Source organism: Falco naumanni, chromosome 1 (genome assembly GCF_017639655.2).
Source record: "Falco naumanni isolate bFalNau1 chromosome 1, bFalNau1.pat, whole genome shotgun sequence".
In the NCBI taxonomy this organism is placed as follows: Eukaryota; Metazoa; Chordata; class Aves; order Falconiformes; family Falconidae; genus Falco; species Falco naumanni.
The window spans coordinates 68,591,727-68,618,794 of record NC_054054.1 but is presented as its reverse complement, the minus strand read 5'-3'; the positions used below and the strand labels follow the sequence as shown (position 1 = coordinate 68,618,794).

Sequence of the window (27,068 nt, the reverse complement as noted above, 5' to 3'; positions counted from 1 at the left end):
GGGGTTACTGCTTACGCAGCAAACATGCATTCCTGGCTTGCTGCAATGTTTAGTAAAATGTGTTTGCATAAAATACTATGGAAGGTGTTGCAATATCATTTTTTCCTTCATACTGTAATTTATGGTGACGATTACAAATGGGATTAGAAGTAGAAGAGGGAAATGCCAAATATATAGAAGGAGAAAAATGTCCTGGTGAAGAGGTTAAGCATTGAAATTTCTTGACAAAAACCCTATGGAATCTACATTCTTGCAGATACTCAAAACTGGACTGGACAGTCCCAAGCAGCTTGATAGAGCTTTACATTTAGCCCTGCTTTGATAAAGGGTTAGACTGCATGACCTCCAGAGATGCCTTCTAACCTAACCTCTGCTATGATTTACAGTCAACTGCCTGTGCCCTGAATTAATTACATTTCAGGCAGAGGGAAAGATGGAAATACTGTAGGCCAGACAATTTATAATAGAAAATGAATACCCAGTAAAAATTTATGGGTTTGTTTCCACTTGTACTATTTTAAAACTTACTTTCCAGACTGACTTGTTTGAAATATTTTTAATGTGTTTCTAGGCTGAGCTGCTCCGTATTAACTCTAAAAAAAGGCATTTATCACGGAAAGCTTGACCCAGAATTAATTTTAGAGGTGCTAGCAACTGCTGTTATAAAGCCTCTTTTCCTGTTTACGGTAAGAACAGATCTTCTCTTTTTTCTCTTTTTCTTGTACTTATTATTTTGCCAAAACCAGAGGTCATTAGCAAGGTGAATTTCTGTTCTTTCAATGCTGCTGTCAATATAATGTTAGGAAATACACACAACTGCTGTACAATACAAGTTTTCAGATTTAAACCTATGAAATTTTCAAATAGTTAAAGAAACAGTATTTTAGTTCACGTTTTCCCCATTACTCTTATTGATGTTATTTGAATTTGGTACGAGGGATGTCAAGTCGTTGGGGTTTTTTAAAGAAACTTTATGGGATGTATTGTTGAAACATCAAGAGGTGCCTGCAGTTTCTCTTACACAGTTAATTTCTGTAGACTAAGAAGGGGCTTTCTAAAAGCTAAAATGGTTGCAACTAATATGAGTACATCCATTAGGGCTTTGGATGCTATGTCCCATATCTTAGCTGGGCTAATAATAGCAGTACTTAAGCAACACAAGCAATGTACCTGTATTAAAAAAAACCCCAACCTATTTAGTATATAATCATGCAAAACCTTGAGAATTCAATAAATACATAATACTGACAAATTTAGCTTTTCACCCATACTCTGTAATATAAGTGCAGACATACAGTCAGTTTTCCAGGTTTTCACTTTTAGGTAAGGATCTCAAAAGTATTTAAAAAAATGGACAGATAAATGGGGAGAAAAACTAGGGGTTTTTCCTCCCAAATGTATGTATAAACTTATTTCAGGGTTTCAAAATACAGTTCCAACCCATCAAAATCTTTGATAGAAGGGGCTGGTCACAGGTCCCTTGTAACTGGGCTGTCAAAGCCCAGTGAAAATATACACAAAATATAATTAGAAGAAACATGCCCAACATCATAACACAGAGCTGGAAATAGAATTCCAGTCTCCTATTTAAAAATCCTAATATAAACACTAGATTTGTAGTGTTCCCTATCTTCTATACAGCTTGGGATTTTTTTTTTTTTTTTTTTGGCAGGCTAACAAAGTTTAGCACAACACTGTGGGTTTATGTAGCCTTTTTTCCTTCTGTAGCATTCTTGGAACAATGATTATAATATGGTCATGTTAAAAGGATTTTTCCAGCATTTTCTGACTCTGAAATTCCTTCTCATACTTTATATACCAGAAGCCTGATCTATCTTACGTCTGTGCAAGCACACACACAGCCACTCCCCCTATTACTAATACGGTTGCATTCTGGGCTTATTTCAAATGTCTGAGATTTGTTTATTCTAGACACACTAGATTTCCCACTAATAAAAAACAGTGTGACATTGGCTCACAGTATATAGATCAGTTAGCTGAAGTCGGGAATCCTCATCCTGTTTCTAATGTGCAGCTGAACCTTGCAGAAGCCACCACTGTACAATCTTATTTTTATCTGATAAGTGGGAAAATCGTACATACCTTCATTTCTAAAAAAGCCTGGAGGCATATGGATTAAAAATACTGTACATTATATTACTAATAATAAATGCTTAGAAAAATCAAGTGAATATTCATTATATATTAATCTTTCAAGGAGGACTGAAAACATTAAAATCATGTAAAATTTATATTGACACTTAAAGGAAACACCCTTATGGTATGTAAAAAGTAACCATGTCTTTATTTTCTTACTGACTTAAGTGTTGAAGTTATTATTCTTCAACACAGTCTTAACTTTTTGTCACCTTGAGAACTATATAAAGAAAAGAATGCAGGTCATACAAACCTTGAATGAAAGCAAAAATATACAGAAAGCACTGCAGCCATTAAATTGCAAAGCACAGGGAAGGAGTAACAGAGGAGGAGGATGAAAATAATAATGAATAGGGAAAGTTACAGTAAATTTAGGCAGAAGAGAAGCAGTCATAGTGTATATGCCTCAAGACTTTGAGTTTGGTATTCATAACTGGTTCAGATTCTACCATCAGTAAGAATTCAGTTTTTTACAACAGAGTCAATGTGAAGATGAAATATTTGTAACTATACCTAATCTTGACAACTATATTGTTTTCATACTACAGCTTCTATTCTATGTTAAAGACAATGTAAGTAGTTATTTTAAATTTTGCAGAACAGACATTGTTGTTCTCAACCTTTTTCACATTATGCCAAATTACAGAAAAAGGGATATAGGGCTTTCTTCCATTTCCTTTTGGACCCACCCCTCCCCCAGATCAATATAAAGAAAGAGCTGACAATTATGACCCATCACCTACTTGGCTGCTAAGGACTGAAGTGAAATATGATTCTGAATTTCTCTTAAAAATGTTAAGCCCACAAAAATATTTCTGAATATTTTATCATATAGAAATTTAGAACAATTTCTAGAATTTTATTAGTGACATGCAGAACATGAATTTATGTTAATATCAAAACTTTTAATCCAGTACCTCCCCTAAACACTTTACAGATTCAGTAGATGGTCAGTTAGAGCAGAGAAACAATTTGTCAGAAGCAAAGCCTTAGTGAGGACCTAGCAGCAGCCTTCCAGCACTTAAGAGAACGTTACCAACCAAGAGTCTGAAGCCAGGCTGTCTGCAGAGCAGCAGGAAAAGAGAATGAGAAACAGCAATCAGAAATTGAGAAAGAGAGTTCCAGCTAGTTGTAAAGAAAACATATGTCACTATTATCATATTTAAGCATTGGAACAGTTTCCCAGAGAGAAAGGTTTTCAAGACCCAGCTGGACAAATCTCTGGACAGCCTGGCCTCAATTCAGTGTTAACCTGGCTTCAAGGAAGGGGTTGCACGAAGCGACCCTCAGATGTCCATTCCTGCCAGATTGAGTCTCTGATTCAATTTGTAGCTAACCCTGGCACTGAATGTGACAACTTTTTAATAGGCAGCATGCAGCACTGCTTAAGAGTTTAGGACAGAAAGCAAGATGTAACTCTGACGCTCACAAGGAAAAATTAGCTAAGTAAAACAAATGTAAGCAAATTGCAGTCCACTTTGGTCCCAGTAACTGAAGTGAAAACCAATGACCATGCTACAGTTTTCCTTTAAGCCTCTTTGGGCAGTCACATGCAGCAGTCTTTGCAATGAGTCTCATTCGTGCCCTAGTCTGCCTGGTATTTTTGAAAGGATGGTGGCATAAAAAATTCACCATGTGAGAAATCCATTAAAAGGACTAAAATGTAATTCTACAAGTAACCTTTAAGTATTGTGACTGTTTAAGAGAACTATACAGGAAGCAAAAACTATCCCAGGAGTTGATGTCTGCATGATCATAAAGCTGTTAGCATCAACATGTGGACTGTAGTGATGTATAGAAAAAGTCTGGAATGCAAGTGATTAACACTGGCCACTGGTGGGTTCCAGTTCTGTTCTTGGACTCCTCAGTGTAAGCTAGATCATATCAGTTAGGCAAGAGCTCTCTGGTTCAAAGGCAGTTAATCCCCAAATGATACCAGAGACGTAAGGAGTATAAAACACTTGTATTCTGTGCTGCTTCCCAGATTTTATAATCTGGATATTTTTTTGCTGTAGGAGCTATCCCATGCCTACTCTCAAAATCTGGTTTTCCCCTCTCTCTGTAACAGGAGCCAGACACACAAACAAGAACATGTGTACTAGGGACTGTCTCTAGTCTGTCCTTCTTCTTGTCTCCATATGGCAGCAAAATAACATTTCTTCATGATGTAAAGAAAGGCATTTTGAATTAAGTAACAGCAGGTTTTAAAAAGAGATTTTTAAAAGTCTAAATACCTCTAAATAAAATGTTTAACTAGCTTACAGAATCACTGGAGCGTGAAATCTTCAGGAATCATTACGTAGACTCCACTTACTGCTCTTAGGTGACTGGAAAATACTTCTCCACTATACTGTGGATTGTGCCATCCCCAGCCTGCATCCGTTCCAGGCCACAGCAGAAAGGCATAGAAAAAGGAGGTCCCAATTAACTAACTCCCAGTTGCCACAATATGCAGTTTAGCCATGACTGCCTACTATGGCACGGTTCTCTGTTGTTGCAATGTATTTCTGTTATTGTCATTAGCCTTTTTCTCAATATTTTTGTGAAAAAATTAACAAAGTTATAAAATAATGTTTAGAATATACAAATATCAAGCAGAGTAGGAATAAGAGATTGGAGTGAGAGCACATACTAGATATTTACAGTGGGTTGGGGGGGTTTTCTGCCTTAGAAAAGACCACAGGTACTGCAGGTTTTCCAGACAGACTAGAAAAATGCTTGCCTGGAGTTATTTCTATGAGGTGACGGACAAAGGCTGCTTTTGGTTCAATGAAACATGTTAAAAAGCTGCTTCTTTTCATTAATTACATTTGACCAGTAATTCACAAGGGATATTATTGTAGGGTTGTGGGTGCCAACAGTTTCTCATAGCAGTTATATGATCAGCAGTGTTTCTACAAGTCACTCAGTTATTCCTGAGTCAGATAGGAGCACCACTTTCCAGTCAGAGCATAATATGCTTTTGCTTTCTTCATACTCTGAAAGGAAGCTAAGGATCCAGTCATACGATATTTCTGGTTCTAGTGTAGTTCCTTCTTCACAGCCTATCACCCTGTAGATCTTTATAGTTTTATACTTTTTCTGCCTGCCTCTGAACTGGCACAATGCCAATTCAGCTCAGCGCATAATTAATCAGTTTCAATTATATTCATACTAGATACAAGATTCCCATCAGCTTCAGCTTGCAGAATACTCTTCCATCGCTATCTTACTTTCTATTGCTTTTCCTAGCGTGTGCAACCTTGGAGACATCTATATTTACAACTTCTTGTGATTTATTTATAAAAGCAGAACAAGAATCTCCACTCTTAACAATGAAGACATCTCAAAGGTCTGCCGGCATATAAATTTGTAGTACCTAAAGTCAAGATTATGCTATGGTGTTTTCCATTGAGACATTTCATGGAAAACTGTAAGCCTTCTTATCTGTTCTGAGATCTGCCCCTCTTTTCAAGATAAAGACTTGAGAAGACTCTTCATCTTTTTCCTCCTCAGGTTATAGGAAGAACCCTTCTCCCTGTATTATGACTCACCCTTTCTGCATCCTCCTCCAAATCAATTAAAAAATGTGAATCAAAGGAAAAGACATATTTTTATGACAGTAAATGTACATTTGGCAGGACAAGACACTATCCGGATCCCTTTACTTTGGCTTCACGCCATCAGAAGCCATCTAGTCATATCTGTGTGATGATACATACAAACTGGTATAAAGACTCATCAGGAAGTGCTTTGCAGTCTAAAAAATCATCCATTAATCAACATTTTCTTGACTGGGGCCTTCATGCCAAATCTCTTGGCCATGACTTCCCTTAAGTAGAACCAAGGCACTTTGCTCACATGTAAGAATAAGCCCAAAATTACTTCTGGATACATTTCAAATACAGTGCAACACACGTCACCAAACTAATTTATCTTTTGATTCTCTGAAAAAGAAGACATGTTAAAACCCTGCTAATACACAGAATATTGAAAGAGGCATGCTGTATTTCAAATTCAGAACTGATGTATGAGTCAGCTCTCTCTTTTGCTTCTTCATATCTCTGAGGTTCATGACTCATTCACTTGAAAGGTATCTGTCAGAATGCCTTTAGCCATTATTTCATAGACAGAGTTTATTCTACAGCCTTGCATAGGGTAATAGTGAGATTTCATCTGAGACTATTTTGTGTACTTTCCAGTATTTTTCCTCAAACCTTTTTAAACTCTCGGAAAAGCAGGTATGGGATTGTATTAAGATCTTACATATTTAAGAAGCATCACAACCCATACACACACCCCAAAAAAATGCACCAGAAGTAGCAATCTTTTGGTGTTCAGTGCATAACTTCATTAAGCCCTACTTGTTGATTGCTGGTCCTTTTATTCAAAGGAGAAAAAGCATCTCCTCTTATGCTAGCCAGAAAGAAAATGAAAAGTGAGTACTTTGGAAGAGTAAGTAGATAAGCAGCTAGACTAGAAGGATCCTTTACTCCTTTCTGTCCTTTTCCCAGCTTTTATTGATATTGTCATTGTGCATCTTCTGAAGCTTCTTGCATTGCCTGCTACCAGAGCCAGGGCAGCAGATTAGACAGGAGGTTACCCTAGTATGATAGATCTCTGCATGTTTCACATTGAATTTACAATCAGATAACAGCAGTCACTGTTTTTTTTGGTTTTTTTTTTTAAGTAGGCCACCTGTCCCTCATGCAATAGTGTCAGCTGCTTAGGTTTAAAAATAGTTTTTGCTAAAAAAAAAAAAAAAAAAAAGTCTTCATACGAATAGAATCCTAAAATATAAGAAAATGAGATAAACTTCAGTGGGGAGGGGTAAACCTTAGCAGTTTTGGATTGCTCATTCACATTTCAGTTTTACTTCCTTTTCCCTCTATTTTTTTTCTCTTTTCCCACCTGAGTAAGATAAAAATCTCCTTCACAGCAAAGCACACACATAGAGACAAGAAGAGGTCATCTAGCAAGTCCAGTTCAGCTACTGTTAGTTTATATTCAAATTCAAAAATGCTTTTTGTTTTGCATTACTGGGGAAAAGCCCTATAAACTTTTTGTTGAAGAGGACAGTTGTTAGCAGTCAAGCGTTTAGCACAACTACTCTGCTTCAGATGGGCCTGCTGCAAAAAATCCGAAGGCTGAGAAATTAGAAGGAAGCTACACAGGAAAGATGGGATCAGAGAAGTTAGAGAAGAAAACTACTCAGGAGCATGAACAGAAGATAAAGTAGATAAGGCTGAGTAGCAAAGAAAATGGGCTAATTCTGCTGTCAGTTGACTTTCTGATCAATTGTTACAGCTAAGCAGTCTTCTCTTAGTTTTCATGCATTTCATGTCATACCCGGAAAGTCTTATAATAACCCTTTCCGGCTGCCTGGCATCATTCTTCTGATCTACTAGTTGTTTCGAAAAATGTTACTTCTTTTCTTAAAGAGGTTGAGAATATTTCCCCATACTTCTGCTTGATGCAGTTTCCTAGAATCACCTTGATTTTCAAACTTGTAGATAGAGATGATAAACTAGAATTTATTTTTATTGTTCCCTGATCTCCCATTTCCTCCCTGCACCCTTTGTCAAGTAAGTACCTGCACCCTTACTGTTCCTTCGGAAGCCTTGTTTCGTACAAGAGAAGCATTTTTTCAAACACTGCTGTTGTGTATAGAAAGAATTCTGAAGCTGGAGTCAGTGATTTTTGGAGGCGTATATTTTTAGATAGAAAATCAATTTTTGGCTTCAGTCATAAGTGAAACTGGTTTAAAGAAACTGAACCAATTCTCTTACTTCACATCTTCTAAAGCATGCCTGATTTCAGGTAGTTTGAGTACTAAAAGCATTATCAAAATGAAACAAGCAAATAGTCATGTTCCCCCAAACTCCACCCCACAGTAATATCCAAAAGAAAAAAATAGGATAACTTTGCATTCCAGCTTGTTTTGCTTATGTAAGTGAAATATTGAGAAGAAAGCGCAAAATTTGTTTTCAGTTACTGCTTTGTTAAAAAAAGAAAAAATCCCTGTAATCTAAATCAGTTTTTCTCTTTCCCATGAGGTTTACCAGGGAGTATAAATTCCACAGAGCTTCAGCATTTTTTCCCTGAAATTATCCAAGGACGTTGTCAATAACGTAAGCCTTTGGGGAAACAGTTTGGAAAACTTGGTATCTCTTCTCAGCTTTTTGTTATGGAAACAGCTAATGTAGCAATTTTTGAGAAACGTTAACTGTATAATGTACCGTGATTAGGCAAAAGGGAAACAATAATCACAGGGTTTGTAAGTCTCGGGAAGTAAAAGACAGTAGCTGGAAGAAACCCCTACCCTTCAGGGATGCTTCCAGCAGTCCCGGGCTGGACTGGCTGCTCGCAAGGGCAGCCAGAGGCAGCGGAGCTCCGCTCCCCCTTGGTGGCAGCGCGGCCGGCAGGCAGCCAGCCAGGCCCACAGGCGGGCCCGAGGAAGGCCCGAGGCGGGCCCACGGCAGGCCGAGCCGCGGCCGGGCACCTGCGGGCACGGCGGGCCGGCTCCCTCAGGCCGCCCGCCTGCCATTGGCCTGCCGTCGCTTCCCGCCTCCTTTGAAAGCGTGAAGCGGGGCGGGCGGCAGCCGCGCTTCGGCAGTCGGGCGGCAGGGCAGGCACAGGCCGGGAGCGCCGGGCCGGGGCCGCAGGTAACGCCGGGGCGGTGGGGCCGGCTGGCGGCGCAGGGTGCTGCCCGGGAGGCCCGAGGGCGGGTTCGGTTGGCTTCACTGAGGCTGCTGTGCTCGTGGGTCTTCGTTAATCAAAGTCCCCTGAGTTTGTGTGCTTGGTCTAGTGGTGCTTGTTTTAGCAGCTTAGTGCTTTACAGGAGGTTGTATTCTTTTTCTTTTCATATTTATTTGGGTTTGGCTTCTACTGGCTTGTGAAGGTACACTTGTTATCCAGGCTGCTGAGCTTGCGGTGTTCTGAACTAGCAGCGGTGCGTATGAATGTGTTTCTTAGGGTCCCAACTCCTGCGATAGGAGGGTGGCACTGTGTGCTTTTGAACTGAGATGTGTATGAAGTAGTAACGGAAGAACTTGTTTTATGATTTCTTTTGTGGATTATCTTTTTATCTACTTTGTTAAGTTGCCAAAAAGGAGTGACCTTAATGGTAAAGCTATAAGGTAAGCTTTTTTTCCCTTGATGATAAAAAATCCCTTCTAAATCCCTTGATGATAAAAAAGAACTTGTGAATTTATCAAAATAATGAGCTGGAGATGTAGAATTCATGTCATTGATAAAATGCATTTAATTCCAAGACTGAAACTTTTTGTTAGGTAGTGTTAAGATTCCAGTGAGTGTATGCTGATGAAGAATCTCTTTATGAATTGATATTCTACACACATTTGGCTTTAGTGCATTTTATTCTTTTGTAATTGCATGTGAATAATAAATCATTCTGTAGTTGCTTCATCTGTTTCAAGGCTGGAGTATGAACTAGCACCTTTGTAGATATAATAGGGCTGCTGTGAGAACCAGGGTACAGAGTATAGTGTTAAGCCTGTGTAAAAGTAGTTTGCAGGATTACTCTGATTTATATGCTACTTGAAGAACAAGAAAGAATTATGAGGGACTGTGCTTATGGGGAGGGGGGATACAGGACACTTCAGTGTAAAATACCAGTGTATGTTTTCATCTGCTCTTAACACAGCTGTAATAAAGGCTACAAATGTGTGTGAGCTCGTTAGAACATGCATACTTAAAGTTTATTAGTTCTGAAACTACTTAGGCTGAGCACAAGTATAAGGTTCTTCCCTATCAAAGTTCTGCATAGCTATCTGCTATGGCTTGGCTACACAAGTAGGTTTTATTTTTGAACTGCTCTTTACTTTCTCTATAAACTGTAAAGTCAGCTTGAACTAGAAATTCCTATATAGTTCTTGCCCACTACCGTGCCGCCCTGTCCCTGCCCCCCCAATATTGCAGCTTTAGTTCTATCCCATGGCAGAACTAAGGAGGATTCTGGTGGTAACTGCCTTTGAAAACTGCCTGTGTATCTCTTTAGAAATAGTCAGAATTTTAATGCACAGGCTGGCTGTGTTTGTTTATAGAATTACTGTTTCCAATAATATCCCTGCTGGTCTCATGAAAGGGGGAAAAAATAAACAGTAATGAAAAAGATGCTGGGTTTTTTCCAGCTGAAAGGCACAGTAATATTTCCTCTCCAAAACTCTTGTCCTTCCAGCCCATCTGCCTCCCTGCGAGGTGAGAGGGAATGTGACTTGTATGTTGGTCTCCCCAACCAATGGAATTCTGTATGCATGCGCGGTTTCTGTTTCCTCATAAAATAAGCTGTCATTCTGCAAGTCTTAAATCCTCTTCCTCATAATTCCTGCCTAAAAAGGGCCTTGTGAAGTTCATCTAAATTAATGATAAAGAGATGTGCTAATACCTCTGCCAGTGCTGCCACTTGCTTGCAAAAGTTTGTTGCTATGCAAGACTTGCAACAGTAGTTAACAAAGTTAACTACTAACAGACCATCTCCTGGAAGCTGCTCTTCATAGATGCGCCCCTGAGCTCAACAGGAGCTCTGTGACCAAATTCTATACTTCCTCAACAGGTCACCTGTGAGAACAGGCTTGTAGGGTTGGATATGAAGTGTGGCCTTGAAGAGAATGAGCTAATGTACTCTTACTTTTTTTGCTCTCTCAAATGCAGTGCTACAAAGAATAATATTAAAAAGACTGTGTTTCAGATGACTGTTTTATCTAACTAATTTAGAAAAATGCCAGTAAATTTTCCCTTCTTTCCTTTTAACCGTCCTTAAATAGCTGTTTTAATTTTTTTTAAAAAAAGGGGGGGGGGAGCTTTTTTTAGCATCTGCAGCTTTCCTGCAGATACTTTTTCTACTTTCACTACTACTTCAAGCCTTTGAACTGTTACTGTCAGTCATTAACCTCTTCATGTAATGTCTTCAAGTAAAATGCAATTCTGCAAAGATTTGCATGTAATTAAGTGCATGCAATTAAGAGTAAGTGTATGCCACTGTAACCAGTTAAAAGCAAATGTCCAGCCTCACCCATGTTACCACTGTCGTTTTTCCAGATTTGTTTTAAAGGATACATTACCCAGTTACAGGAATTGGGGGTGGGGGGTGTGTGTGGATCAGAGCAGGCAGTGAAGGCTGCTGTGAAGTTCTAACAGTTTTTGATTCGGCATATGTGCACTCACCTAGCAAGAGGAACAACAGTAGTCTAGCTGAATTGTTTATCTAGTTAAAATATGCTATTTGTATTAAGCCTGCAGGAGAAAAAAGTTAAAATCCTGGCATCCTGTGTATACCAGTGCCCTGCCTGTTGCTGCTGGCTGAGGGTAGAGTCTCCCTGTCCCACAGAACGGTGAGAGTGCAGAAAATGTTTCCACCCTGTACTGGAATGAAGCAGATTCCCCCTTCCCTTCCCCCAAGCTTTTGTGGAAAAAAACAAAAGTGTGAGCATCCCAAGCAGAATAGGCAATAGCTGGGTGAAGGGGGCTTTCCCGGCATGTAACAAATAGGGAGTCAGGTGCCTTCCTTGAATCCGGGGCAGTGGACCGGGCCTCCTTGCTTCCCTGTGCCCCGCCCCGCCGGAGCCTGCTGGGCGCCGGCACCTGCTGCCGGCCCTTCGCGCCTCTCACACGGGACGGCTCCCAACAAAATCTGGTTGCTACCTAATGGCGGGGAATTACTTTTTTTTTTTTAAACCAAAAGGCAGGGGGGCACTGTCCTGCCCTTCCCACCCACCCACCCCCCCCCCCCCCCCAAAAAAAAAGCAACAAAAAACCCCCAGCAACCACCTCCAGCAAAGCCAAAGCTGGGGTGAAATACCCCGAGGAGCAGCGGTTCGGTGACAGCCGTCCTTCGTTTGAGGATGGAATTCGGGCAACTCGGTCCCCCGCCGAGCGCGGGAAGCCCGTGCCTGCTGGTGCTGGGGGGGCGCTGGGCCTCCCGGCCGGGCACCTGCGCCGGTGCCGCCGCTCGGGGCAGCGCTTACCTCCCAACGCGTGTGCTACGGGTGCGGAGCCGGTATCCCGTGCTGCCAGCTGGCCTAACCCGTTGCCCCCCGGGGAGAGACATGCGTGGCTCGGAGAGGAGGAAGGTGGCGGTGGGCATGGCGGATGGGAGGCGGCGAGCAGGGAAGGGAGGCCGAGGGGACCGCGGAAGGGCACCGGCGCCCCCGCATCTGCCAGGACCCGGCGCGCGGCGGCGGCGGCTCGGCAGGGACGGGCGGGGGCTGCCGGCCGCGCGGGGGCGGCGGGCGACGCGCGCGCGCAGAGGCGCGGGGGGGGGGGCGACGGGACACGGGACCGGGAGCGAGCGGGGCGGGGCCGCGCCGCCACCCACCACCTTCCGCGGCGGGGCGGGGGGCTCCGCAGAGGTCCTGCCGGTTTTTCTGGCCCTGCCCGTGAATAGCAGCAGCGCCAGGGTGAGTCACCGTTTGGAAATGGAGTGGGCGGGTGTGCGCGCAGGAGGATGAGTGATGTCAGGGAGCTCCGCGGCGCTGGCGGCGGGCATGAGGCTGGCGGTAAACACGGCCCCGGCGCCCCCCGCCGCGGAGCCGCCCTCCGGCGGGGGCAGCGCCTCCAGCCGCGGCGCTGCTGAGGGAGCGGTGCGGGCGGGAACCCTCCCTGGGAAAGTGTCGCCTCCGCTGACGCCCTCAAAGCCAGTCGGTCCCTTTCGCCAGGAAGGAGAAGAGTCTGAGGCTGGGAGAGGAGCGGATTGCAGGGGAAGGTGGAGACTGTGGCAAACTTTCTAGCTGCTTCTGCGTGCAGCTACCTCAGCGGTGAGAGTGCCTGGCCGCAAGGAACCGCAAAGCCCAAACCTGAGAGCCCCGAGGCTCCAAAAATAAAAAAAAAAGACTGCCAGCTGCCTTGGGAGGAGGAACCGCCAGCAGTGCGAGCTTTCGCGTGTGCAGCCGAGCAGGTAAGCTGGGAGCGGCACAGGTGGATGGGCCGCACGCCCGGCGCCGGGGAGCCCCTCCGGCCGAGACCTCCGTGTGCGCTGGGGGGAGCGACCCCGCGCTCGCCGGCTGCTCCGCTTGTTTTACCTGTGAAATCGGCTCGATTTTACTCGTGGAGCGGCCCCTCTGATCGGGGAGGGCACCCTGCTGGTTTGGTGTCTCTTGGGAACGTGTAAGGCGTGGGACACGCTTAGTGGGGCAGCGACATGGTGTGTGCCGGGTGTGGGTGGCCCCACAGACTGGGCTGGGCGGGAGGGGGCTTCAGGGCGCCTGGGTTCGGCTCGGGAAGGTGCCGGGCTCCTGCAGGGACCTTGAGGTGCTGTAAAGGTGCGTTGCCGGAGGGTTCGTGGGGTCTCTTTGTTGCTGTATGTCTGCTCCCTCGACTTCAGCCTTCAGCGTCCTGGAGTGCAGCTGAACTGAACTTCTCGACTTGGTGGTGGTAGAGTACGTTTCTGTTAGCGGTGCGTGGTTTCTGACTTAAGTTGAGCTCCGAATACTTGTGAAAAGTAGTTAACGCATGATCTTCTGGCAAGGTAATAAAGTTCCTAGAATACAGTGTAGACGAGCCGTTGTTCAGTTTAATCCATTTCTGATCTTTTGACATGAGTTTTTTTTAAGACCTCAGGAGATCAAATATCTATCCTCAAACCAGTTAACAGCTGTTAATTTATACACAGTTAATTATATAGGTGGATGGCTCCATACAGGTGTTAGCATAAACTGAGCAGGTGCACAGTATTTTCTGAGACAGGGGCCTTGCAGGAGGTTTGGCAAGCTTTACTGTAAGTTGCATTTATTAAATGCTTTGCCTCAAAACAAGCCACTTTAAAAATTATATTTTGTGTACTTGCTTATGTCTGTTCATGTATAAGCTTATGTGCTTATTTGACAGGGCAGACTTTTGGTGACTGTAGCTTTAGATACTTTTTCTCTACGAAACTAGTAACTCTACTCTTTATTTTTAACTGAAATGCTCTAGGGCTTAATTTAGTGGAAGGTCAATGTGCTTGCTTCCATATTATTTCTTTTTTCCCTTTTTGGGTAGGATTTACTTTGCTTTTCAATAAAAACTTATAATCCATGCCTTTAGAGAAACACTTACTTTTGTCTGTCTTTCAGAAAAATATTCAAGTGTTATCCGGGGTAGTATGCGCACTTGCAAGGGGTATTTAGATAAATCAGTGTGTGTGTGACTTTTACTTGAAAATGTAAGGTGGTGAGTAGTATGTAGATATATTTCTGTATTGTCCTTGAGGTGAATTTACACAATGGAGAAAGGAGAACTTGAAGAGAGCAAAGATGGACATTATTTATTTTCTTCCCCTCTACTCTTAGGTTGGCAACCTGAATCTAGAATGACTTTATGTACCCCTAAATTATAAATGGTTGGCATGTTGATGAGCATCTATTCTTCTGGATCATAAAAGCATCTTGTGATCATATTGTAAGACACAAGTCAAGTGATAAGGCTTGACAATCTTATTTTCATATACTAGTGTTCTTCTGAATTCAAGACACTGTTCTAAGTAGACATCAGAAGTGTTATATTATGGATGCAGTATTGTGAAAAACTTTATTGATTAAGAAAAGACACCCCTCCTTCTCCCACCTCACTATCTCTGGGAGAGCTGAATAAGAGACTTAATCTGAAGTATTTTTCATTCTAAAAACCAGAATTCTTTATTTACATTGGTTTAGTATACAAAATAAAAGTATCAAGACTGGAAAGTAGTGTGTTGATTTTTATTTTTTTAAGGATTAAAAAAAAATTTAAAAATTCAAACAAGTGATTGATTTAAAATAGTAGGTTTTTTAAGGACCAGGGAATGTAAAAGAAGGCTTTTGAAGAAATGGCTTATTACTGTTAAGTCGTCTACTATAGAAATGGGCTTTGAAGATGCAGATATTTGTAACAAAACTCCACACATATTCTGTTGGGATTTTTTTCCTCCCCTAATTTTGATGGGCTGTTGGCCTACAATGTTCTTTGATACTGTTTGTGAGGAGTGGACAATACAGATGCTGTGACAGTTGATTTAGTATGGATATGGTATTGCAGTAGTCTAAGCAGATGCTGGGAAGATTAACGTAACACTAGGTCCACTGTCTTCAGAGATCTCTGTCTGCTGGGAGAATTGTTTGTACCATTGGCACCACTGTCCCCAAAGATGCTGCAGACACTAAGAATGTCGGGCATCCAGGCACCACTGTCCCAGCAGATGCTGAAGACCTTAAGAGCTACTGATGGGAAAGTCTTACGTAACACAGATAGCTCTGTCTTGTCCATTCTGCACCTGTTTAAAAGATATTTCTTAACTATACTGAAATCTGTTACAGTGAGGCTCCAGAACTTTAATAACCACAAGTGTCTCCTATATGAGGACACTTGCTAATGTTACCACAGCTTTTCCCCAGAATAGCTCTTGTGTGGAGATACATGTAATGCAAAGAATGAAGTACTTCTTCCCAATATAGTTGGAAGTCTACTTTATAGCTGTTGATACAAATCTTAATAGGACTAAACTGTATACTAAAATGGCTTTAGGAAAACCTGTTACTTACCCTCTAACATACATGTAGTATCTGTAATACGAGGGGACTGCTCTGCCTTGAGGTTGTGCTTGTGGTTGCAGAATAAAACTTCCTTCCTTACTATGTTAAGTCCCTTTCAAAATATGTAGCGTCAGGCGTGGGTCCTTTTGTTTTTTGTAGTCTGATAGCATTAAAAAAATACTGAATTCTTGTCTGTTGTACAGATGAAGAAATTAAAGTAGTTTAACAGAGTATCTGAAGCTGTTGAGTTATTGTAAATAGAATGGTTCTTAATAAAACAGTGTTCAGGTCTAAATATCAGAATAATTCTTGGGCATGATCACTCAGGAAAAACTTCATGGCATTCACACTGATGAGACAGTTTTCTAGTTTAAAAAAAAGCACACATTCAATATTTAACTACTTAATTTTTCTCAGATGTATAACCCTAGAAAAAGAGAAGATCCTGTTCACTTGAAGGTACCTGAACAAAAAAGCAGGTGTCTCGCTTTCACTTACCTTCCCCAGTTCATGTAGGTTGACTTGGAACTGCCATGTTTAAGTTTCAAGGACATCCCACTTACTCTTTAATTTTTGTTTACAAAGTTTATAAACTGTTGCTGGAACTGTGGGGCTTCCAGAAAGTGAGCTTTACTGCCACACAAAGCAGTGCCTTGCTATTCCTGGCTTTTAATTTCTTACTGATCCTTATGTAGTCTTCTGTTTTCTTTTTGTAATATATTCAGATTTCCTTAGGATTCTAGTAAGATTCAGCCTGTGCAGTGCGGTAAGCTTCATACTTAAGTTTTGCACTGAAGTTTTTGTGTGTCTGTGGTTACTGATGCCAAGTAGACTAAGGTTGTACACCTGTTCCTTGAGGAAAAGATGCTGAGCCTCTTGGGGCAGCACAGAATGTTTTAGTAAGTTGCATCAGCTGAACTTAGGTGACTTAAGTCTTCTGCATCAGTTCAGTTTATGGATGCTTTTGCTTAAGAATGGCTAAATTTAAAATTAATTCAGGATTATTTTTGATTTAGCAGTAATTTGAATCTTAAATGGAGCGTGTGGAGTTGAATTCATTTTCTTAGGTAAGACACAAGCGTATCATGGCTGAAACTGAATGGAAAAGTTTGGAGTACAAATAATGATTTAAAGTGTATCTTAATTTACAGTAATGTTACTTTAGTGGTGAAAGAGATGGACATCATCAAAGAAATCAAACAAAGCAAGCAAAATAATAAAAAAAACCCCAGGAAGCTAAATATATTGAAGCTGTTCATTCTAATCCCCTGTCTGAGAATGTATAGACTGCCTGCAGCAGTTCGTAATCACTGGTTTTCAGAAGCTGCCCAGACAGTTGGTAATGTCCTTGGTGAAATACGATGTTTCAGAGGCAGGTTTACCTGTTACTTGTTGTACTGTGGTATGAACCATGTGAATTTGTATAAGTTTTATTTATTTGGGGTAAAAGTTTTTTGCCTAGCATCTCTGATATCTTAGGCCCAGGTTGGTCTTCCTTCTAATGTGTTCAAAGGCTGAAGTTTTAAGTACTCGTATGGGTTAAGTCATATGCTTATTTGGTCTTCATCTTTATGCAAGTTCTGATGGCAGTGTTGCTGTGAACTAGCAAAACTTACTGGAGTTTGCATTTGTAGAGTATAACTAATGGGAGGGGTGTTCTGGTTTGGTTTGTTTAATCATAGATCTCTGGTGTTCATGCCTGTAATGGTAGAACTTAAATTTGGTTGGTTGGTTTGTTTTTCTTTTTAAAACCTTGATTAACTGTGAAGTATGTGGGAGTTTGTAACTCCATCAGAGTGCAGGAACTTGTCCAGCCTCAAAGAAGAAGCCTCTGCCAGAGGCTATCTAGAACTTAGATCTTTTAAGACCTAGCTTAAAGCCTTAAGCAAAAGGTAATGGTTTTCCTTTATTGAAGTGTTACTACAAATGTTTAGGCATATGTTACCTCCCCCAACATATCTTTAATAGAACACTTGCATCTGTAAAAGTCCCTTTTTAAGAAGTCAGCTGCTCTAACTTTTTCCTGTTGAAATATGTTTGTATTTCTTAGTTTTTCCTCTTTTTAGTGCTTTTATTCTGCTTAGCTTCCTAAGATCTTAAACTGTTGTGTGATGACTGCTGGATGACTTCACACAGTTTTAGTTATGTGAAATGTACATAACAGCAACAAAATGTTTACTTGTGCACACACCCAAGTTCCTGCTTATGTTCACTCTAATGCTGGACAGTTGGTTAGTGGAACAGTCCTAAATAAGGAGACAAAGTCTCCTTATTTAGATGACATGATTTGCTAAAGAGAAACAGCACTGGAGAAGGTCATGCCTCATAGTCATTAATTCTGTCTTTCATATGGAGGGCGTGCTATGATCCTGTAGCTTGTTCCTTCTGAGGTGCCGTAGTGAACTTGGAACTTAATATGATGACAGCTTGCTGGAGAGTTGAGTGTTATGGGTTTAAACTTCTGTTGGTTGCAGTGACTGTATCCCTAACTATCTAAAATTCATCATCTTGGCTTTCTAATACATTTATACAGTAATTACAGCTGATCTGATTTTTATTTTTACTTCCCCCACATCAACCTTGTAAATGGGAAACAGTGCTTGCTGTCCGTACATGTTTTATAAGGATGCCAAATACTACTGCCTATGTCTTGGTTTGAGACTGAACACAGACTGTATTAAAGCACACTGTTCCCTTCACTGCCTCAAAAGGACATTTTAAAAACTGGAATGCTCTATCACTGTCTTAACAGTGCTAAAAAGATGCTTAACATAGAATCCTGTCACTTCATCCTCCACTGGTTATTCTGGTTCAAATTTATGTATTACTGTTTCAGTATCAAACTAAAAGCACTTAAACTGAAATTTTGAAGGCAAATATGGTTGGGGTTTTTTTGTTTGTTTAATGCTGAGAGAAATTAATTGATATGGCTGTAGTTTGGATTAGTTCATACTTGCTAGTTCTTACTGGTTTTTCTGGTAACTTACTTCAGGAGCGTGTGGAAACTACTGATATGTTTCAGCTTAAAAAGTTAACTCTGGTTACTTCTAGTTCCTGTGTATTAGGAGCCTGACAAAACTGCTACCTAATGTTGTGTTTCTTTCTATTTTTGTAACACTGTACTAATTTGTAAGGATGCTCTGTAAGAGTTCTTTACACTGCCATTTTCAGAAGGATGAACTTGTCTTAGTTTGATTTCACGCTGATTTTTATGCCATTTTGGGTGTGTCGCTTGACAAGAGTTTGTTCCTGTCTTTTGGCATACCACCTTGATCTTACGGAGGCTCATGAGCACAAAACTTGTCTTAAGTTGGCCTCGTTACTTAAGTAGAGCCATTTGCTCAGTAGCAATTGTTGAAGAAGTGCAGGTGCTCAGTCTACTGTGTTTTCACAGAATTGTTTTGTTTCACTGCATATGTATACTTTGCATGCGGCTATAGGGAGAGATTTTGAATATATATATTTTTTTTAAATGAACAGCTCTATTTGATGTGGAAAATGTTCCAGAAAGCTAAAGGTCATCCTCCAAAATGAAGGTGTGTTTCTTTCCATCCTGTGAGAAAGGATTGAAATGGTTTGAATCCTGTATTGACTATTAATCAATCACTAAATCATGCACTAAAATAGAAAACCAACTCTTTTTTTTTAGTGTTTTTGTTTTCCTAGAAATATATTAATTTCCATGATGGACTGCAGTCTTGAGAGGAAAGGCTGTGGCATCCTGTTTGGCTCTGAAGCAAGAAGTAAAGGCATTCTGAGGTGCCATAGTGAACCTGGAACTTAATATGATGACAGCTTGCTGGAGAGTTGAGTGTTATGGGTTTAAACTTCTGTTGGCTGCAGTGATTGTATCCCTAACTAGCTAAAATTCATCATTTTAGCAGTATTTACCACCATGAAATCGAATACAACATCTGCTGTATAGCTGAATGGCAAGCTCCCTCCACTGAGGATAGCTTTTTTGTGTGTGGTAACCAGGGTCATTAACTTCCTCTATGCACTTTTTAAAAAAAGAAGAAAACAAAAAAACCTCAAAAACCCAACAAACCAAAAAAAACCAACTGGCTAAGCTATTTTCATGTGCATAAGTATTGTAATAAGTAGTAATTTCTTCTGTGTAGAACTAGTCTATGTAAAGTAGGGTGGCATAATATGTATGTCTGTGGTAAAAGTCAGTAACTTATACTGACTTTTAAGTTAGATGGATGAAATGCATCTCAGCTGACCAACCATGGGACAAGGCACAATGCCTGTCAAATATCACAGCTAGAGTAGTTGGGCTAAAGAAATTTTCAGCTCTAACAAAAATCTAAATATTTACACTTCTTGCTGTAAAAGTACTTTTCATTGATATGTAGTGTTATTTTTTTAATTCTTTTTTAATTTCTAAAAAAAGTTTGCAGGCACTGTATACTTTCCTGTGCACACTGCTTTCTAGTCATTGGACAATCTGAACAAAGTAAGTAACTGCCTGGCTTGGTTTTACTCTGCAGGATGAATGTTCCCATAAACCATTTTGTTTCTTTTTTTTCTTAATTTGGACTTAGAGAAAGTTTAAAATAAACTCTTAAACATCATAGGGTTTGAACTAAACTCTTCAGCTGTCTTGCGTTGGAGGAGCTCAGTACTGAATGGCTGAAGTTAAAATGGAACACAATTCCCCCTCAAAGGCCTGGAAGGCAGAGGAGAGTTGCAGGAAAGCAGGAGCTCTGTTCTATTGTGCTGCATTAAGGGCACACACTAGAACAATGTTCTTTTACCTTACCCGCAACTTTTTTTGAGTGTGCATACATGTGCACTTTCTTCCTATTCTCCCTCTGCATCCTGTTGTAGTGAAATTGGACACAAAGCTTTTAGCACTGCAAGCTTTTCTAGAATATGTGTTTAATGCAACACAGTTTAGTCAAAATTTGACTGCAATGCATGTAATATGCAGAAAAGGTTGTTGCTTATCAAAGTCTGTATTGCAATTATAAGGACACTACAATAGGAGTATTGTGTTAAGGCCTCACATAATTTGCTCAAAGAACTACTATCTTGATTGATCTTCCATAACACTTACTATTATCAAAATGCTTACTCTTGTTTTAATGGTTTGTATTCCTTAGCAGGTGTTAAGACTGATATTACATAGCTTATGATTTGGCCACGCATTGCCGAGAATTGAACATGAAAAATCTACTTACACATGTATTTATAGCATTCTGTAGTGTTTTCACATCGCGCTTTTTATATGCATTCTATAGCATTTTCAGTTAGAATCATGTTATAAACCTGTCTCCTGTCATCAAAAGGCTTGTAAACTGCAGGACGCAGAACTTCTGTTGTTGTGTATTTTGTAACAGTGTGATTCAATGGAGTAAAAGATAGTCTTAGTTGACAGAAAATGTATTATTTAGGATGACTTCTTTGTCTTGTTGCTATTATGACTGTTTTAAAACACAGTTTCCACACCTTTCGTCTCCTCTTTTCATGAGTCCTATAGGTTTAGGACAGTTTGTAGACTGAGTTTAAGAGCAAAGGCAGCCTCTGCTTCCTTTTCTTTTTTCCTGCCAGTGCTGTGTCACTTAATTCCAGAGATGTGAATTGGCAGTATATGTACATCTAGAAAACCTCTCCACTTTGTTAGTTTAGAATTTCCTGGGCATTTTTTTCCACTTATGAAGTGGCTGCTACTTGTTTCTCTGCTAAATCTCACCATGTTTGACACAAATTCATTATGAGCAAAATGTCAGACTTGGTCCAAGGGAACAAATTGAAATGTTTCACCCAAAGCAAGTCTGTCTGGGGAGTTGAAGACATGTAGACCAGATGTACTCATGAATTGACTGCTACCTTAGCTCAGTGGGAGCTTCTTCCTGAGAAGATCAAGGCATCAAAACTGGTTCATCAGTTATGGCCTGAGAGAAAACCTCTGACTACTGAAGTCAAAGTTTTAGGAAGGGGGGGGGGGAAATAAGTTCCTTCTGTTCATGTGTTGGTTTTTTTTTAAAAAAAAAAAACAACAAAAAAACAAAACCAAACAAAAAAATCCCCAAACCCCAATAACAACAAGAAAACAATCCAAACCCAGAAAACAAAACCCACCCAATACATGGGCAACTTATGATCCGCAATTTTTCTCTATACAGATATGCAAAGGAGATAATTCTATTTAACTGCATGAAGTACAGTTAACATTGACTTGTAATAAGAGTTAAAATGGCATGGCCTAGACTGTTTGCATGAACTAACTCTAATCATTACTGCTGCACTGAGGGGAGTGGAACAGCTTAATGTGGGGTGAGACTTGCTAGTATCCCAGCTGGGCTTCTGTTTCCAGCTAAATAAAAGATGCCCTTCTGGGTGGCAGCTTGTATGGCAAGTCCTGAACAAGCCCTATCTTTGTATCTTGTCTTGATAAAACAGTTCTAAGAAATTGCCTGAGCTGCAGTTAGTGTAGAATGTTTCAGGACATCTTCTTGGGCTGCCCCAGCTGTCGTTAGCATTTTAGCACAACTTGGATATTAGGGTTGTAGCTTAACGTACGTGTGGCTTTAGTTTTCTTCCTCATGGGTTTGCATTGGTCTAGAGGGCTTTTGTGTCTCTCCTTTGCAGTTCTGTAATTGCTGCTGTGGAGGTATTTCTTATTACACAGTATCTGTCATGCAAGGCATGGTATCGACATGTTTAATATTGTCCTTGTCTCATGAGAGTGTTATCCTCTGTGCTTATTATACAGCTATGAAACTGAAGTTACCTCTTTCTGAAGTAGTGACTACCCAATTGGCATGGTTGACCTAGATCAAGTCCCTATGAGCATTCGCTTCGTGCCCTTTGCTGTCTCTAGAATACATGTGGTCTTGGGTGCTAGAGGTGATACTGGTACCACAGATGATACTGGATGCACTGGCCTACTCCTGGCAAGACCACACTCTCCTTGAGGAGAGTAGTTAAGCACAGAGGCGTCTGCAAAATGGCCATGTAACAGCAGTTTGTGGAACACCTGATTTTTAGCAGAGGCAGGATTCTGCAGGCCCTTGTGCCAGGCTGTGTTTAGCTAGGTAGGTACCGTCGCAAGTGGCCTGGATTGCTGCAGTGCTATGCTGATGAAGGCTCTTGAAATCCAAGCAACTATTGTGTCTAGCTTTTAAGTTCTGCTCTAAACAGTCATTTTCTTGGATTATGTCAATTTGCCCTAAAGTTATAAGGTCACTTCTAAAGCCAGTACATGAACTGTCCTTGCTGATACATGCAAATCTCTTTTGGCATAATTGATATTTCTGAGGAAGATTTATGCAGGAGCACAGCAAAAATAGCAAAGTGTAATCGGATCTCCTTCTTCACGAGAAGACACCAGTTGGTAGGCTACAATAATTTTTTACTGTGCCCTAATTTTGCAGAGTTCTGTGTTCCCTTCTTTTGAAACTAATTACATTATTTCCAGTCAACACTTCAGTTCTTACCTTAGACTTTTGTAACTGATCATGTGGAGTTAGTTGACTCACCACATATTTACTGTACAACATGGTTACTTAGCACATTCACAGCATCCCTCATCTTGGCGAGTCTACAGATCAGACTGACTCTACTCTCTTGAACAGTTTTCATTTTTGTTTTGTTGCAGTTCTGGCTGCTACAGTGTGTTTTGAGGGAACACTTCGTAGAATCTGTTTGTCACCTTGTAGTTAGTCTTTCCACATTTCAGCTAGATTGTGATACCTCTTCCTCTTTCCTTTTCTCTCCCAAAGCAGTGTGTATATATAGATGTCTGGTTGAACATGGGATAAGAATGCTATTAAATGCTTATTGAATATTTCTTTATACAATGCTTTCTGTTTAGTAAACCAGTTTTAGAGCTCTAAGACCACACATGGAAATGTGACTGGGAACCAAGAAATATGTTTGGAAATAACGTTTTCCAGATATCCTTTCTAAAACATCTTGTTTGATCACATGTTCTTTTCAGCACCATCCCCACCCACCCCCAGTTTCTCATGGACAGTAAGAAAAATGTTAAACTTGGACATTGGTTCCATCTTGGTTTTTAGCTGCGGAAATAGTATCTTGACTCAAAACTCAGTGTTAGGAGTGTTGCTGTTCAAGTCTTTAAATAAAGAAATGGAAAACAATATTTGGTTGCAGCACACTGTGCAACTGATACAAATGCCATTTAGCAGGCACTTTGACCAGCTTGTATTTCCACTTCATTCATGCTTGTTTAGTTTGAGTGATCATTTACTTTCCTATACTTCTAAAGATAACAGGTTCAGTGATGGCTAGAAGCCTTCCTTGGCCACAACAGGTAGCTTACAGAGTGGAAGCTGCTACCTGAGGTATGTGATATTGTGTATTATAAAAACATTTTATGTAGATGCAGAGTAACCTCAGTACTTTGACACCAGATTTCACCAAATGGTAGGATAAGATCAATGTAACTCTAGTGATTGTGTTACTACTTTCATTTGTACGTTTTTAGTCATGCTGTGTGTGCGTGTACAAGATGTAGATGTTACAAAGCAGTTGTCTAATGCTACAACGAGAGAATCTAATGATGGCTTTTCTAGGAGTGATGCTGTAGATGGTACTTCGCTGTTTTCTTGCAGGAATAGTTTTAATACTGCAATTTTAGCAAATGGGAATTTAGGATAAGCACTAACTTAGTTCTTTAAATCCTTTCTGACTAACTCTGTTCTTTAGATCCTTCTAAAAAGCTTTAAAAAGCAATAAAAAAAACTATTGTGAATGGTAAAAGTCTCTATGCTGAGCTTCATGAGAGGCTTGGCTTAAAAAGATGTTATTGCAGTGGTGTTCAATGCAGAGTTGTTAAAATGCTGGAGGATAGAAAATATTTTTTTTACCAAAGGCTGGAGTTTAGCAGGGAATAATGAAGAAAAGTTTGAATTATTTTGGAGATGTTTGGTAAATAATAGCTCTGTGAGAGGAAGTAAAAACACATTAATAATATCCTTGGCCTCTTCTGACCTGTATGGTGAGGCTCAAATGGAGATAGCAAAATACCTCGGAAAGGTATTACAGAAAGAACTTTGGTGGTATTTATAATTATTTTCTACTGCTGGCCCAGTGTTAGCATCCTCTTGGAACTTTTATTTAACAATAATACCCAGTGTTGTGGGGAGTGTGCCAGGCAGAAGACGAGATAATAATGCTAAGGATGTGTGTGTTCTGTTTGTCAATCTGTGGCAGAAACAAAAATGAGGATGGAAGTGCTGAAGTGCATAATACTTAAATGTGTAGTATTTAAAGCTAGATTCATCTTTCCTAACTAATTAAAAAAGAAACATTTTGTTCTTGTCAGCGTAAGTGGAAAATATTTTCTTCTATTAGTGGAAAACCTGGAGTTTACGGAACACTTGAACAAGTTTAAGGAAGACCATGGGACTACATTGGAAGTTTAGGTTGTGATGACTTTTTAACAGTTTTAACTGTGTAGTGCTTAAACTTGATGGGTAGAATTTCAATGGAAACCCCAGTTACATATACAAAACTTGATGTAATTTTGGTTATTGCAAACTGGAAGCTCAAATAATATACTGTGAGACAATTCTGTGCTGTTCTAATCCCCGACGTAAACACCTGTATGGGGTTGATCATGGTAGTTGCTGAAATGGCTTGCTAGTCTTAACTTCTTGATGTTAGAATGAAAATTACCTGGGTTTACATCGGAAAATAGCATGAAAAGCTGAGGGGGGGGGGGGGGGGGGGGAAGGGGGGGTGGGGTGGGGAGAAGGAAGCAAATATTCAGTTTGTGAGCTGGATGTAGGTTTGAGTGTCTGAGCCTGTGAACAAACAGCTTGGAAAAGAGGTCTGAATATTGCTATCTCTATTTCACTGGAGGTGTTGGTTTTGATACCAGAGCCTTGTGCTGTTGCTGTTTGGTAGGTGGTGTTATGAACCAGTGGTTGTGGCAAGAAGGTAGAGAGGAAAACAAAAATAGGGAGCAGATCATATTTCATTTGTGTTTACTGTCAACGATAGAGGATGTGTTAAATCTGTATCATCCTTCATAACTAATATTCATGAAGCTTTCCAGGCAGCTGCATCAGAGTTGAGCAAGCTGAAAACCATCTATAAGTTTTTAGGGGGAAGAGAGGAGAAGGTATTCAGTACTTATTTCCTGATTTGTTTGACAGTGTCTAGTGTGCTAGATTTTTAGTGTTGGCACAGAGGGTAAAATATTGATCGGGATACATATACAGGACACCCTAAGGTAAGGGTAGGGGATAGAGATTGGTGTTCCTGAAAAGAGGTTTCTTACTGCTTGAGCCTCTGAACACAGCAAGTGTTGCTCCCATGAAGAGATCTGTAATTTGTCATGTGCCACTCGAACTGAGGGATATGTAAAACTGGCTTATAGGATGATACTGATCAATTTTAAATATGTCCTTCCTAAGAATTCATGTGGTGTCTTTCTGCTGTCACTAGATGAGGACTACAGTTAACAGTTGACTTGTTAATGTCATGCCTTGCAAGGACTAATGTCTGCATTAGACTTTTGATAAATGTGATTTATGAGCTATGAACCTCTGTGTATACTTCAGTGCCAAAATAGCTTTTGCTTGAGTTGTGTGGCTTGTGCATGTATTCCTTATTTATTATCTGGTAATGTAAAACACTGTAGATTTACACAATTATTGTCTCTAAACTTGTAGGAGGAGGATTCATATTGCTGCAGAAAATATTGAAGAATGTTCTCATAAATGTGACCTCTTATTTAGGAGATGGCTCTACTGGGTTTTGGGAGTAGTGCAGGGGAAAAATTCTACAGACATTATCTTCTTAATTACTCAAATATTTTTTAGGGTGTATCACTGGTAAACTTACTATAAGTATGTGACTTCCTCTTCTAGTGACCTGATAGCTGATAAGCTGTAGCAGAGTCACTTTAAAGTACACATTAGTCACCCATTCCTCACCGCCCTGTACTGAAAGTGGTGACTAATCTCTGGGTCTGACTTTCCATTATGAAGCGGAACCTTTACCCTTGGTAACTAGGTGGAGGATTGCACAAAACTGTCTATAAAACATTCCTGCCTTCTGTGCCAGCTGCCGCCCCCCCCAGCCCCGAGCCAGTAATCTGCAACTTTTGTGTGAGCTAGAAAGGGTGTAGGGCATCAGATGTGCTGCTAGGGTCTTTAACAAACCTTTAAACCTTGCTGTCTCTTTGAGAACAACCTTGGTCTGGATAGTGGCTCTGCAACAGTGTCTGCAAAGCTGTAGCAGAAAGAAAGCAATTAGCAGTGAGAAGCTAGAGATGCTCAGACAACAAACTACATAAAAGCCTGATCCAGAGGTTTCTTTTGGCACTCTTTCAGAATTATTTTGCCTGATAAGACTGATTTAGTACAGTGACTTCCACTCTTTGTAGAATGTTTATAATAGTCATTTTCTAATGTGGAAAGAGGGGCATAAGCCCAACATTTCTTT

At 40.5% G+C, this 27,068-nt stretch overlaps 1 protein-coding gene across 4 annotated transcripts in view; it reads left to right on the top strand.

The window, feature by feature from the left end:
• The window catches only part of SGMS2 (sphingomyelin synthase 2), a 52,681-nt gene that overhangs the window by 10,567 nt on the left and 15,046 nt on the right, over positions 1–27,068 (top strand). The window contains exon 1 of one of the 4 annotated variants that reach the window (XM_040598000.1): positions 12,484–12,554. The exons of 2 other annotated variants lie outside the window; for them this stretch is intronic. The gene's annotated coding sequence lies outside the window, so the exon portion shown is untranslated. Of the gene's footprint in view, positions 1–12,483; positions 13,052–27,068 lie in introns of those variants that run through there. One more of the 4 variants, XM_040597991.1, reaches the window with a different exon arrangement.